Below are 8,329 nucleotides of genomic sequence, written 5' to 3'. Positions count from 1 at the left end.
AGGAACACTGCCAAACCCATCCTAAACATTATTGATCCCCACCTCCAAACTGTAAGAAAGATACATCAGGTTTCTGTGCACTATTCCAATCTTTAAAAGATCAGGGTTAGGGGAAGACCAATTCCATAGTTTGACAGTTTCAAACCTTCCCATTTTGTTTCTGAAAACTTACAGATTTATTTGATACAAACCTGACCATCATAGGAAGACCTTATAAAATATAAGACAATTCAGTTTCTCATATTTGTATTATTTTTCCCCTACAAATTGATACTTAAGCAGATAAACAGCAAGTTGTTTCCATAGTAGTATTTTATGATGTCAATCATGTACAACTTGCACTTCACTCTCTCTTCTTGGTGAAAAAGCAGCTCAACAGTAATCTGCTCAGCTTACTCCTGTATGCTTCAAGCTGCAGTATGAGAAAGTCTTTTGAAACATTTTCTTTTCTGAATTTTTGTAATTTCTTCCGACAAAAATTTTGTTGTATCTGAGGCAAAGCAACAATCTCACAGTGTGACATCATAGTCACACATTTCACCACATCAAGGGACGAAAGACTGGTAAAAACACAACTCAGAGTGACGTGGTTTTGTCCTTTGTTTAATAGTGGATACATCAGAAAATCTTTTACTTTCCTCATAGACATAAATGTCAATTTCACAATGCAATGCAAAAGGTGTGATCCACTTTGGAAGAGGTCTCAGAATGTCCTGTCTCAATCATTGTCCCCTTTAGATGCAACCCTGGATTAACTATTTAGAATTAATGATTCAGACAGAATGTCTGTTTCAATAGTGATCCCATGTTAACCTTCTCAGGCAAAAAAATACAAAGATGTTAGTGTTTTCAAAAGGATAAATTCATGTTCCATCTCAAAATGACAGCTTTCACTTTGCCTCCTCACTGTCCCACCACAGCCATCAGATCAGGATGGACAAGCAATACCTTGTGATCAGTTGGGGGTGTCATATCATACTGGCACATCACAATAATTATCTCATTCTTCCTTTAACCCCTAAAAGTTGCATGACCTTGAATTCAAGTAAGTTTGAAACCATCACAATCAGCACATGGAGAGTCCATGAGAAAAAACGAAGGTTAAATTCAAAGACTAAATTATTTATTGGAAACTATTTGCTTAGCTCTGGCACTGAAGAGCAGTGGAACAAATGGAATTGTTAGATGCAACACATATTAAGAACAAAGGCTGCAATCCCATTTCTAGTGCTCCATGCTTAAATTTCCCCTGTGCTTTAAAATCTGCAGGGTTAGCTTTTCTCACTCATTAAACTGCCTTTCTTCTATATTGAACCTAACTTGAATCTTTTTTTCCATTTTTAATTTACCTAAAGATCACATGTTCTGAAAAATTCAATGGGTATAATGAGTGAAAACAGAAATGGACCATGAGGCAGTGAATACAGTTGTACAGACCCTGGACTGTTCAGGGAGGGCATCTCATTGCTACTATAGAGGCCATAATTCATCCAAAATGTAGGAGCTCCACTTGCCATGCTGCAAGAACACAGGAGTGATCACGGACGCAGCACAAGCGCTGCCTTTGGAAAGGTGGTGAGCAGCGAGCTGAGACCATGACACCAGCAGTCCTGCACTCACGTACACAGTCCACCCCACCCTTCTCCATCCAAGGTGTCAGCACAGCCGGCTTAACCAGCAAGGGAACCGCTGTTGGTTTCTGAGCATGGCCTCTTCTCAGCCTTATGCCTGTACCCCCGAGTCAGTCTGTGTAGACCTGCTAAGCAAGACTGGCTGAAGATGCAGAATCCTTTCTGCAGGCTCCCAGCAAGGAGGAGGGACACTGGGTTGGTTCAGCCCTCTCTGTCCACTATTTTTGAAGATTTTATGCTCTGTGTTATTTTTATGCACTCTGTTAGCATCTCACAGCCAAGGGACCGTAGCATTTCAGTCATTTAGAGCCAAGCCGTGCCCTCGCTTACACCCATGCAACTCATGGCCCTGGGAGACAAATAAATCTGCCAACTAACCATCTTTCAAAGTTCCATTCCTTTCTAAAAAACACCACCAAAACAAATAGAAGGATTTTGCAACAAAGTGTGGTCAGTCAAGTAATACTGTGCTGAGCTTTGGGTGAGTTATGAGCTAATTTGCTGTGATACGGTGCATTATGAACCCAGTAGACTACAGAGGCTTCAGAAAGGTGGGCACGTTCTGTAATTACTCCAAATTCATTAAAATAAACCATCTTATTCCACTTTTACATATAAACAGATTATTTCTTCCTCCAATTCTCTATAACAGTCAGTAGTCACAGCTACAATGCTAGATTTCTTGTGGTATAGCACATGAGTATTACCACACATCTTCTCAGTTAAGTTATCTGAAACCCTATCCTGAGGACTCTGAGTAACACCGATGCTTTTAGAGATAAAGTTCTCTCAAGTGTCCTGCATCAAGCATCCTTCTGACTTTCTACTTAGGAAAACATCCCATTGACCTCAACTGGCTATTTTTTTACACATTTCTCAAACAGTAAAAATTGTAACAAGTCTTACAGGACATGATATAGCAGTATGCTGTCCCATTAACAAATTTATTTTTCCACCATTTTTAGAATAAACTTCTTTGCTAAAGTAAAAACTCAAATTCCTCTAGGTTGTGTGTGAAAGTTTGTTACAAAGAAACCATTTTTTCTCATGTAAAAGCAATCTTTGCAAATGTTCTTAGCTCTGCTTTCAGGACATTCTTCCTGAGAAGAAATGTTGCGTATCCAAAGGCTGAAATAAAGCCTCAGATCAATGTTCATTTTAGCCCTTCCCAACACTATGTTATTCACATCCATTTTCTAAACAATTGCTGCAGGTTTATGCTGCAGAACAAAGGGGATAAGAAGGGTGGCCATTACTCAGTGAAAGCTACCAGGAGGTCACACCAAACTCTATAGGTGTGGAGCCAATTACCTCCTGTTTCAGGTTAGCAAATGTGTGCATGGAAAGACTCTTTAGTTCAGCTCACTGGTTATTCCTGATCTCTTCAGTGCTGGTTGCATACTGACTTGGCCAAAAAGCAGAGCTGTCTGTCTCCTGCTAGAGTTACTGATGCAAAACCCTAAAAATCCTAAACTGAATTAATTGTGCTGTGGTTCTGTTGCCATCATCCCATGTTTATTCACTTTATGTTGCAGTCTGGCATAATACTGACATTCATTCTAAATTATCACAGCGTTTACTTTCATTTTGGTCTAAAATTCCTAGTTTTTTTAAAAAGAAAAAGGTTTGTAAATTTGGTAGTTTTTCATAGAAAATGTCTTCTGTGTGTCAAACATTTATTTTCAGGGTTTTCAAACACTTCATAGCTGAGGAATAAATTAACAAGAAGCTGAAAACATTCAGAATTCCCCAGCTGAAATTATAATAACGTTTTAACAACTTTTGGGTGGTTTTTTTTCAGTACTTGGAGTGTTTGTAGTGCGAGTCAAACATATTTATAGCATCATAGAAACTGTGGTTGGAAGGCACCTCTCTGGATGTCCCAAGTCCACCTTTCTGCTCAGAACAGGTCTCAGCAGCATGAGACCAGGGTGGCTGTGCCCTTGTCTAGCTGAGCCTTGCAAATATCCAGAGATGGAGACTCCATAGCTTTTCTCGGTAACCTGCTCTGGTCTCAAAATACAGAGTTTGTAGCAGAAGTCAGACATACATATTTATGCTATGATACAGAAGTGCTAATCATTTCCCAAACTGAGATAGAGACACCTAGCTGGTTCATGTTGTCATGAGACTGCAACCAGAAAGGAAAAAAAACAATCAATCAATCAATCAAACAAAAAAACAACTGGCTGGTTAGTGGGGGTCACATCTAAGTGCAAAAGAAAGCTGACCACCACCCTCCCAGCATTTCCACTTGTTTTAGTTTGATTTAGCATTTGGTCTAGACCAACTGGCGAGATCTGCAATACAGAGATAATTTTTACTCCTGCAGAATTGTAGTCTTTAATGAAACTGAGAAACAAGGACTGTGCCAGGCTATTTGCGACTACATTGACATTTCTGCAGTACTTTGACTGTAGTAGTCTATCTTATTTCAGTATAGCATTCTGCCTTTTCCTTGACTCGATAGTGAAGTCTTCATTCTTTCTGAATGCCTCCTGTGCAGCTATAATAGAAAATTAATTCTGGCATAGAATCGGCTGTATCTAGTGAAGCTAAAAGGCAATTCACATGGATTTACACATTTTAAGAATGCACACATTTATATCTACATGTTTGTGTTTGTGTATATAGAATATATAAACACAGGTCTGTAGATAAAATTGTTAATATATAGGTAGATACAAATAGACATAATTATAATTACCATGCAATTTCATATTTGTAACAGAAAATATGCATTCATTCATAAAAAAATCTCTAAATATTTAATTATTGAAGAATTTACTTAAATTGGTGTTTAAAAATGCTCACTTCCAGCAGCCACAGAGTTATTTTTTCTAATTGCTTGCTTCTTTTTTTTTTTTTTTTAGCTCGTTTCCTTCTTCCTTTCTTCTTAGTTTTCTCAGATAAAAAAGAGCTGTTCATGCCTCCCAAGCGCATTGAGCCACATTTTTAAATCACCTACAAACTTGTATTATGTATCCATAGCCATTAGGTGCCCCTGATGGAACTATAATGAGATGGCACTAACTGATGGATTAGACCTTCTACTCAAGATGAAATGAAGACAGCAGCCTTTGAGGTGAAATGTGCCACAAAATAACTCAATGAAGAAGACATTTCAAGATTAAATGTGTCTTGTGTCCCACTAAGTAAAATATACTGATTTTTAATGATAAACCACATTGCTACTGAATGCATGCTATCAGCACAGAGATTATATTGTTTAAACAGTATTCATATATTTGGGTAGATATGCTTTTCAAGAGATTTTATTTAGTTTATCATATTCATTATGGAATTTCTCTTTGTACCTCAAAAAGCTGAAGGAGTCTCCTTGCTGAACAGTGTTGACACCTCTCATAGAGTTTCCATAGCTCCCAGAAGATCTTGTAAGGACAAAGACAAAATTTTTTTACACAAAGATAATTTTGTAAAGCAGAATCCCAGACTCCTATTTTGTCTGGAGTGAGGTGTTCACTTTGGGACCTCAACAAGAAGCATGCTCACAAGCTACATCTATACTGTTAAGTGTGGCTGAGCTCTGTTTGCCAAGCAGATGGTTGGAGACACACTGGTTGGAGCTACCTGCCCCTAGAGCAGACTGGTTATGTCCCTGTCATGTAATACTTGCACTGGGTCTCCTCTGGACCCTTGTCCTAATATGTAAAAATTGTTAGGGAGAAGCAGGTTTCAGCGAGAAGCTGTTTTACAGCCCTCTGGGGATGTAGTGGAGAGTAGATGTGGGTATCATGGAGTGAGGGAATGCATGAGGTGCTGGATGATGTAAAGCCGCCTGCAGTACTTTTCGAGGACCATGGAGGCTAGAAAGAACCAAATCAGGTGCAGTCTCAACCATGTTGCCTTTATGAGTGGTTCTTGGAATGAACTATCCCCCAAACCATACTTTGACTTTTTTCAGTTAAAGCTAGTTAGTTGACTCCAAAGAAGAAGGCAAGAGCAAAATAACATTTGTGTAGACTATTGTGTACCCTGTTTTATTCAGGGACACCTCAAGGGAGAGGAGCTGGAGACAAGGTTCACCTGTCATGCTTTTCATCAAGTAACTGAATCACAACAGTTAGGAACTCTGGTTGGGAGAGATGAGCAGATTCTGGAAGTGCTTGTTAAGGTATTTTTGATATCCCAGGCAGAAGACGTGCAGTGTTGCAGCAATAAATAAACTGTTGATATATGGGTTCATGGTGATAATCAAAGAAAAAACTACCTCAGAGAATATATATCATGAAAACCAGACTTCTGATCAAGGTGAAGGTTACAGAAATATTCATTCAGAACCCCAACTTACTGTCTGTATAGAAAAGTTCTTTTCTAAGAAAGACATATTGAGATTCAATATGTCAGTAACACAGCTGCACGTATTTTATTAAAACATAGATCGTAATTATGGGAACATGACCTTATGACTTCTACAGGCATATTCTACATCGGTGTTAACCTGGGAACCCTGGGATTCCCATCTCCATAACCAGATCCAACAGCTGTCTCGAGAGAGAGAGCATGGTATATCCTTTCCCATTGGATTTTATTTTTCCTTCATATGAAATTCCCAGTGACTTCACACTCAGAAGGCCATAAATTTACAGAATAAATGACGAGTGAAGTAATACATGTGAGAAGAGCCTCATATTCTTAATTTTCTCATACTATATTTTTATTTCTTTAAAGACTTTTTTTGTGAGTAATCTGGAACTTAATGTCACACAAAATCTAACAGCAACAGCATTATGTCTTCAACACATTCTAACATAGAAGTTCTACTTATTTCTATGGTTATTGCTCATTAAGTCTGTCCTTTCAAGCGATAAATGTTGTTCTCCTAAACCTTGCCTGATCCCTAAATGTACATTTTGACCTAAGTCCTACAGGCTTCACACTGACAAAGTTCTCTTCTTGGAGAGTTTTTTTTAAAAGCTTTTGGGTCAGGTTTTATGCCTGTGACTCATGAATAAAAGCTCTCAGTCCTTCCAGTAACATTTAATTCAAGGTTAATCATTATATAATAGAGAGACACCTGAGAAAAAGACTCCCCTGCCTATACACTCTCCAGAATACTTTAAATTCTGAAATCTGTGCCTTCCTCATCAAACTCCCTAATTACTTAATTAAAACTACAGTATGTGTCTAATAAGTTACTACAGGCTCTCAGAAATCTAGCTTAGAGTAATTAAAACATAGTGATGCCTTTATAACCTGATACATCTTAAAAGATCCTCTTTTCCATCCCTTTTCTTACCTCAAAAATCATATTGTCTTTCATTTTGCTTCCTCTTAGTGTCTTAGTTTCCTTGATGGTGCCTGCTGCCTTGACAAGTACCAAATTTACATAGCTCTTGCCTCTGTCACCTAAATCCCAACGGACAGTGCTATCCCAGGCTGGTTTCAGGCTGCCAGCATCAACTGGTCAACAGGACACTGCTATGCATTTTCAGACCTAGCTAGAAGCAGGTAAGAAGACTATGAGCATAGGTCTCACTCTCTACCCATTTATCTTCCCAGCATTACAGTAGAGGTCTTCTTCAAAATCTGAGAATGCCCCTGCTCTTCAAAAGCAATTCAGGAGAGCCCTGCTTGGGCTACACACCCGTGGCAGCCATCAACCACCAGGCAAATGAGTCCATTTCCAATTCCTCAGCTCCCTGCTGGGGTTAGTGTAAACCAGCACCCCAACATATACTGAGGTAATTACCAATTTACAGGAGCAAATAGTTAATTGAAAATCATAGGCTCTTTCAGATGGTATCAAGCCTGCAATACTCCAGAGGATCCAGAAATGGTAATTACTCGGTGAGCACTTTTCCCTGTGCTCTCACCCCCTGAGGGTGACCTTACTCTACAAAAAATCCATCCGTCTCTTGTGTGCTCTATGCATCTTCCCCATGGAGTATGCATTTTATGTAACAGAATGATTAATTCTTCATCTCCATATCAGGGAAAAAGAGTTCCTTGAAGAGGCAAAGCAAAAGGATTGGGGTGATACAGTCCATGATGAAACAGAGTTTCATGAGGCTTTACTTTGCTTTTGTGCTTTGAGATGTTGTTATTTAAATGGACTTGATCCTGGTAAGTGAGAACAGAGGAGGTTTTTGCTATGCTATTTGGAGATAATTGATTTTCAGTTTGTCCCCCTGAGTATTTAGTGCCTGGTGGGCATTACATGATAGGCTGTACTGTATCTGCTCTTCATACCAGTTTTATCTGTTTACAAAGCTATAGTGTACCTGGCTCTAGTATTAAAGATAGTCAGCATGACTGATCCATGGGAACTTCAGCCCCATGTAAGCTTTAGCTCTTGCATTGTAATTAATGCTACTGAAGAGCTCCTATTCTTGTTTTCCCTCGGTTTACCTTCCACTGAATATTTCCTGAACTTTCCACTTTTTCTGAACATTTAGCAAAGAGTTTCATTCATGCATATTACTATCTACAGTCAGAGGGCTGTCTCGGTATGGGAGCACTATCTATAACCTTATCTCATACACTTAAAGAAGAATCTAAATATTAGGTACCTAATTTTGCATGTATATAATTGCCCTGAATGTAAAAAATTAGCCTAGCTAAAGCAAAAAAAAACACAAAACAAAACAAAAAAAGAAAAAAAAAAAACAAACCCAAACTGGTAATTACTGACTCCAGAGAAGTTCAATATCCTTTTCTCTCTTTGAGCAATAGTG

Source organism: Tyto alba, unplaced genomic scaffold, assembly GCF_018691265.1.
Source record: "Tyto alba isolate M040663 unplaced genomic scaffold, T.alba_DEE_v4.0 Super-Scaffold_6, whole genome shotgun sequence".
In the NCBI taxonomy this organism is placed as follows: Eukaryota; Metazoa; Chordata; class Aves; order Strigiformes; family Tytonidae; genus Tyto; species Tyto alba.
The sequence above is the reverse complement of the archived record's forward strand: the minus strand, read 5'-3'. Positions refer to the sequence as shown.